Genomic DNA, 6,316 nt, shown 5'->3' on the forward strand with positions numbered 1-6,316 from the left:
TTGAGGCTGCAAGGAGGATTTTTCAGTGTTTATTTTCTTCTTCCCATCTTCTCAGAACAATTATGGTGAATTCGTTTATGTTGAATTCCAATTCTAGCATGAGCTAAATTTTCTTCTTTCTAGGAAAACGATGTAACCTAATTCCGAACTATGCTTGTTTGTCCATGCTAATTTAATGCAATTCTCTATTTGTTTATCTGATTTATTCTGAGTTTAATGCTTCTAATTAACTGGCCATTGATTAGATGATTATTAATCTTGTGATTTGCTATCGAAAGAGGGAATCATAGGGTAGATCTTGGATATTTCAGCATAGGTAAGTATAGAGATCGAAAGACTTGTATGAACCTGTGTAGTAATTAAATCATTGGTCTTATTGCGTTCTTGATTATTTAATTTGCATACTCTTGTGTGAATTGATAAACTAGAATCACTTCCAATTGACTATCGAAAGAGGCTTTTGGATGAATTAGAGTTTTGCTAATAGACAAAAGAGGTTTAAGTTAAATTAGCTGGATGAGAAAAGCATAGTGAAGAATTATGGTGAAATCGATTTCCTAGAAGGTTTCTTCCCCATTGAATTTGATCTTTGAAAGTCAGTTTTATTTTCTTTGCTTATTTCTCTTTGAGTTGATCTAAGTTTATTTGCAACTACAAAAACCTTAGCGATTCCTCTAGATAAAATTGAGATTAGTAAAATTTTGGTATTTGGCAAGAGTAAGGTACCAATCCCTGAGGACGATACTCTACTTATTACTTTACTATAAAACTACGATACTGTGCACTTGCAGTTTTGCACCGGTCAAGTTTTTGGCGCCGTTGCCGGGGATTGGTTTATTCTTATTCTTTTCGTCAATATCGATACAAAGTAATCTTGGTTTTAATTTAGAATTTTGTTTTAATTTGTTCTACAGGTGTGTTTTTGACATTGGATGCGCCGTACTAGATCTCGTGACATTATTCCTGTTGATCCGGAGATTGAGAGAACTCTTAGATCACTAAGAAGAAATAAGATACTAGCTATGGCTGAAGAAGATCGTGAGGTACTACCACGCACCTTGAAGGACTATGTACGGCCAGTTGTGAATGGAAATTACTCGAGCATAATGCGCCAGCCAATCAATGCCAACAACTTTGAGCTCAAACCAGCTTTGATTAGCATGGTGCAGCAGGCCCAATTCAGTGGATCACCACTTGATGATCCCAATGTTCACTTGGCAATGTTCTTGGAGATTTGTGACACTGTGAAGATCAATGGTGTTACTGAAGACACCATTAGACTGAGATTGTTTCCCTTCTCTTTGAGGGACAAGGCTAGAGGTTGGCTACAATCTCTACAACCGGGAAGCATTGTTAGTTGGCAGGACATGGCTGAGAGGTTTCTTGCTAAATTCTTTCCTCCTGCCAAAACAGCCCAACTCAGGAGTGAGATTGGCCAATTCAAGCAAAATGATTTTGAGTCACTCTATGAAGCATGGGAAAGGTATAAGGACTTGGTTCGACGTTGCCCACAACATGGATTGCCAGATTGGTTGCAAGTTCAGATGTTCTACAATGGGTTAAATGGGCAAACTCGAACTATAGTTGATGCTGCTTCTGGTGGAACTTTGATGTCGAAGACAGCTGAAGGTGCTACTGCACTTTTGGAAGAAATGGCCTCAAACAACTATCAATGGCCAACTGAGAGGACTTTGGCTAAGAAGGTTGCTGGAATTCATGACTTGGAGCCGATAGCAGCTCTTTCCGCTCAAGTAGCTACTCTATCTCATCAGATTTCAGCCTTGACAACACAAAGGATACCACAAAGTACAGAATATGTAGCATCCACAAGCATGATAGTTCCAAGCAATGAGGCGAGTCAAGAACAAGTTCAATATGTCAACAATCGGAACTACAACTATCGTGGTAATCCTATGCCAAATTACTATCATCCAGGGCTTAGAAATCATGAGAATTTGTCATATGGAAATACCAAGAATGTGTTGCAACCTCAGCATCCTCCAGGATTTGATAGCCAACCAAGCGAGAGGAAGATGTCACTTGAGGATGCCATGGTTTCCTTTGTTCAGGAGACCAATGCAAGGTTTAAAAAGACTGATTCACGGTTGGACAACATTGAGACTCATTGTAGCAATATGGGAGCTGCTATAAAGAATATTGAAGTGCAAATTGGGCAACTAGCCACTACCATCAATGCCCAACAAAGAGGAGCTTTTCCCAGCAACACTGAAGTGAATCCAAAGGAACAATGCAAGGCCATCACACTTAGGAGTGGAAAAGAAATAGAGAGGTCACCATTGAAGGAGAGCAAGTCTACTCCTACCGCTGCGAACAATGGCCAAAGCAAAAATAAAGTAGAAGAAGAGGAGATTGTCAATGATACACTAGAGGAGACCGACTTTGCTCCTACAATTTCATTTCCTGACAATCCTCCTATTCTTGCTCCTCCACTTCCTTACCCTCAGCGTTTTCAAAAGCAAAAACTAGATAAGCAATTTTCTAAGTTTTTGGATATTTTTAAGAAAATTCACATTAATATTCCTTTTGCAGATGCCTTGGAACAAATGCCAAATTATGTCAAATTCTTGAAGGACATCATTTCCAAGAAGAGAAGATTGGAAGAGTTTGAAACAGTGAAGCTTTCTGAAGAATGCAGTGCTATTCTTCAAAAGAAATTGCCTCAAAAATTGAAAGATCCGGGGAGTTTCACTTTGCCTTGCACTATTGGAGATTCATTTTTTGATAAAGTTTTATGTGATCTTGGTGCTAGCATTAATCTTATGCCACTTTCTGTTTGCAGGAAATTAGGACTTGAAGAGATAAAACCTACAACAATTTTTTTGCAACTAGCGGATCGGTCCATCAAGTATCCACGTGGAATCATAGAAGACGTATTGGTAAAAGTGGATAAATTTATCTTCCCTGCTGATTTTGTGGTGTTAGACATGGAAGAAGATGAAGAAGTCCCACTAATTCTTGGGCGACCATTCTTGGCTACGGGAAGAGCTTTGATTGATGTTCAAAAGGGTGAGTTAACATTGAGAGTGAACAAGGAAGAGGTTTTGTTCAAAATTTACCAAGCCATGAGAATTCCAGAAGAGCCAAGCACTTGCTTCCGGGTTGATGTCATTAAGCAAGGTGTGGAAAAGCCCTTTAAAGAAGATGCACCAGCCAATCACCTAGAACGAGCCTTGCAGCAGGATACATCACTTAGCAATGAAGTGGAGAGGAACTATACTCTTATTCCTTTTGGAGATCCCGATTGATGAAGATTGAAAAGTCTGGCTGTAGACTTTAAAACAAGCGCTTATGGGAGGCAACCCATAGATCTATCTTTCTTTCTTTCATTTATTTTTTTTTATCTTTATTTATTTAAGTTTTAATAAATTGGTTTTTGATGCAGGTTTATTTAGCAAGAATAAAGAGCTGGAAAATTTTAAAACCTCGGAAGGTTCACCATGAAACCAGGGAAGTTCCTTTATTTCTTCAATCCTTTTTACTTCTGCATCACAATGAGGACATTGTTTAGTTTAAGTTTGGGGGTGTAAACTCCTATAATTATTTGATCCTCTTGTTTTCTAAGTTTTGGGTTGTTGATGGGTTGTTTGATTCTTTTACCAAGCATGCATTGGAGTAAGATTGAATTCTCTATGACTCTGAAATTTGTGATTGAAGATGGTTTTGAGAAAAATTTTCAAAAATTTCTTTTATGTCAAGTGAAGTTTTGTGGGTACTTTGGTTTAAATCTTTGACCTTGAACACAATTGAGCACATAGTCGTTTTTCTCTTATTCCATTTTGCTTATAAAGAGAAGAAGTTGAATTAATTGAAAGAGGGAGGTTCGATTTTGCTTTGCTCTAGAATCCGTTGATGGGTCCTTGAGGCGAAATCCTAGTCGAGACCAAATATTAGAGAAATGATCTAGGCATTTCTTTGGCATAACCAAAAAGCTTTCCCAGCCGTCCTAAATGTCATGCCATCATTACATGGTGTGTTTCCATAGTCAACCCCCTTGAGCCTTCATGAGCCTTTATTGATTCTTTAAACTACATAAACCATGCCCGCTCTAAGCCTGAAAAACAATGAATCTACCGTTGATAGTTTGAGAAAATACTTTGGTGGAGAGTTACATTTAAAAGAGAAAATTGGTTTCATGATGAAACGTATTATGTTTGCTCTATTTGATCAAAGAAAAAGAAGAAGAAGAAAGGAAGTGATTGAAAAAAAAAAAAAAAAAAAAGAGAGAGAAGAAGAGGAAAAAGAAAAAGAAAAGAAAAGAAAAAGAAGTCGCCAAGCGGAATGTGAATTACCTCAAATTTTGTTAAGGGAAGTGTTGGTATTACATCAGTGATTACAGCAATTTTCATGCCACAAGTATGAGCATATTGCCAAGAAAGAGCTATGATTTGAATCATGTGAGTTTCTCTTTTAATGTTCTTTTCACTAAGTATTTTCCCAGTTTGATTTAATTTCCCATATCCAGTTCTTTCTTAACCCTCACCCTGTGGCCTATCATTACAACCTTAATAAAGACCTTTTGATCTTTGATTTTGGTGTTGACTACATTAGTGGAGAGGATTTCTGAAAATTGGACTTATGGGGTTAAGTTTTAAGAGAATTCTTCTGATTTTGGTTGTTCTACTTTTATCTGAGTTTGCAGGTGGTTTGAGGTTAAATTGACTATATCACACACCCACTCAAGGTCTTAGCTTTAGGTTGAAATAAACGCCTAACTCTTGCTTGACAAATTGCAAAATTTTTGATTGATTTTCTTGCTATCTTTGATGTTAAAAGAGTAAGATACTAGAGATGAAATCTAAATTCATAAAAGTTTGGTGAATGATGATACTTCTCTTTGGGGTCGAGTTGATATTGCCTAAACTATCATTTGTTTTTCTTTTTTGTTTGAGGACAAACAAAGTTGTAAGTTTGGGGGTATTTGATGGCTTGCAAAATTTCATATTGCAGATTTTACAAGTTCGCTCGAGCGGAGGCTCTTGGCCGCTCGAGCGAATTCAGGTAGATTCAAACGCTCGACTGCCGCTCGACAGGGAGCTCGAGCAGGTTGCTGAAAAACGAAGATCGCTCGAGCGGAGACATAGGACGCTCGAGCGAAATCAGGCAGAGTCGAACGCTCGATGTGCGCTCGATAGGACGCTCGAGCGAAATCAGGCAGAGTCGAACGCTCGACGCGCGCTCGACACCCCGCTCGAGCGAACATCGTATTTTGACAGATTTTAGGTTTTCCGCCGTGGGACCATATAAAAGGCCATTCTTCACTCTAGAGCCGCGGTTTTTGACTGGAGAACACTCTTTGGGAGAGAAAAACATAACTAGAGGGATTCAAATCATTTGTTTTGGAGACGGAATTCCAATTTATTGCACGTACGTTGGATTCATACACGAGCACGGACGGGAGAAAGGCGTTGAATCGTTCCCTTGAGCTTTTGACGACCAGTTGAGGCTGCAAGGAGGATTTTTCAGTGTTTATTTTCTTCTTCCCATCTTCTCAGAACAATTATGGTGAATTCGTTTATGTTGAATTCCAATTCTAGCATGAGCTAAATTTTCTTCTTTCTAGGAAAACGATGTAACCTAATTCCGAACTATGCTTGTTTGTCCATGCTAATTTAATGCAATTCTCTATTTGTTTATCTGATTTATTCTGAGTTTAATGCTTCTAATTAACTGGCCATTGATTAGATGATTATTAATCTTGTGATTTGCTATCGAAAGAGGGAATCATAGGGTAGATCTTGGATATTTCAGCATAGGTAAGTATAGAGATCGAAAGACTTGTATGAACCTGTGTAGTAATTAAATCATTGGTCTTATTGCGTTCTTGATTATTTAATTTGCATACTCTTGTGTGAATTGATAAACTAGAATCACTTCCAATTGACTATCGAAAGAGGCTTTTGGATGAATTAGAGTTTTGCTAATAGACAAAAGAGGTTTAAGTTAAATTAGCTGGATGAGAAAAGCATAGTGAAGAATTATGGTGAAATCGATTTCCTAGAAGGTTTCTTCCCCATTGAATTTGATCTTTGAAAGTCAGTTTTATTTTCTTTGCTTATTTCTCTTTGAGTTGATCTAAGTTTATTTGCAACTACAAAAACCTTAGCGATTCCTCTAGATAAAATTGAGATTAGTAAAATTTTGGTATTTGGCAAGAGTAAGGTACCAATCCCTGAGGACGATACTCTACTTATTACTTTACTATAAAACTACGATACTGTGCACTTGCAGTTTTGCACCGGTCAAAAAGCAACTAGGGAGCAAAAAAGTAACTACATAATAAAAATGAGAAAAGTAC

At 37.7% G+C, this 6,316-nt stretch overlaps 1 non-coding gene across 1 annotated transcript; it reads right to left on the bottom strand.

The window, feature by feature from the left end:
* Positions 1-1,415: 1,415 nt before the first annotated feature.
* Positions 1,416-1,522, bottom strand: LOC122308556. Its single transcript, XR_006242077.1, has one exon. It is a non-coding gene; the product is annotated as a small nucleolar RNA R71 (small nucleolar RNA).
* Between the last annotated feature and the right edge of the window lie 4,794 nt (positions 1,523-6,316).

This window comes from Carya illinoinensis, chromosome 4 (genome assembly GCF_018687715.1).
Source record: "Carya illinoinensis cultivar Pawnee chromosome 4, C.illinoinensisPawnee_v1, whole genome shotgun sequence".
Taxonomy (NCBI): domain Eukaryota; kingdom Viridiplantae; phylum Streptophyta; class Magnoliopsida; order Fagales; family Juglandaceae; genus Carya; species Carya illinoinensis.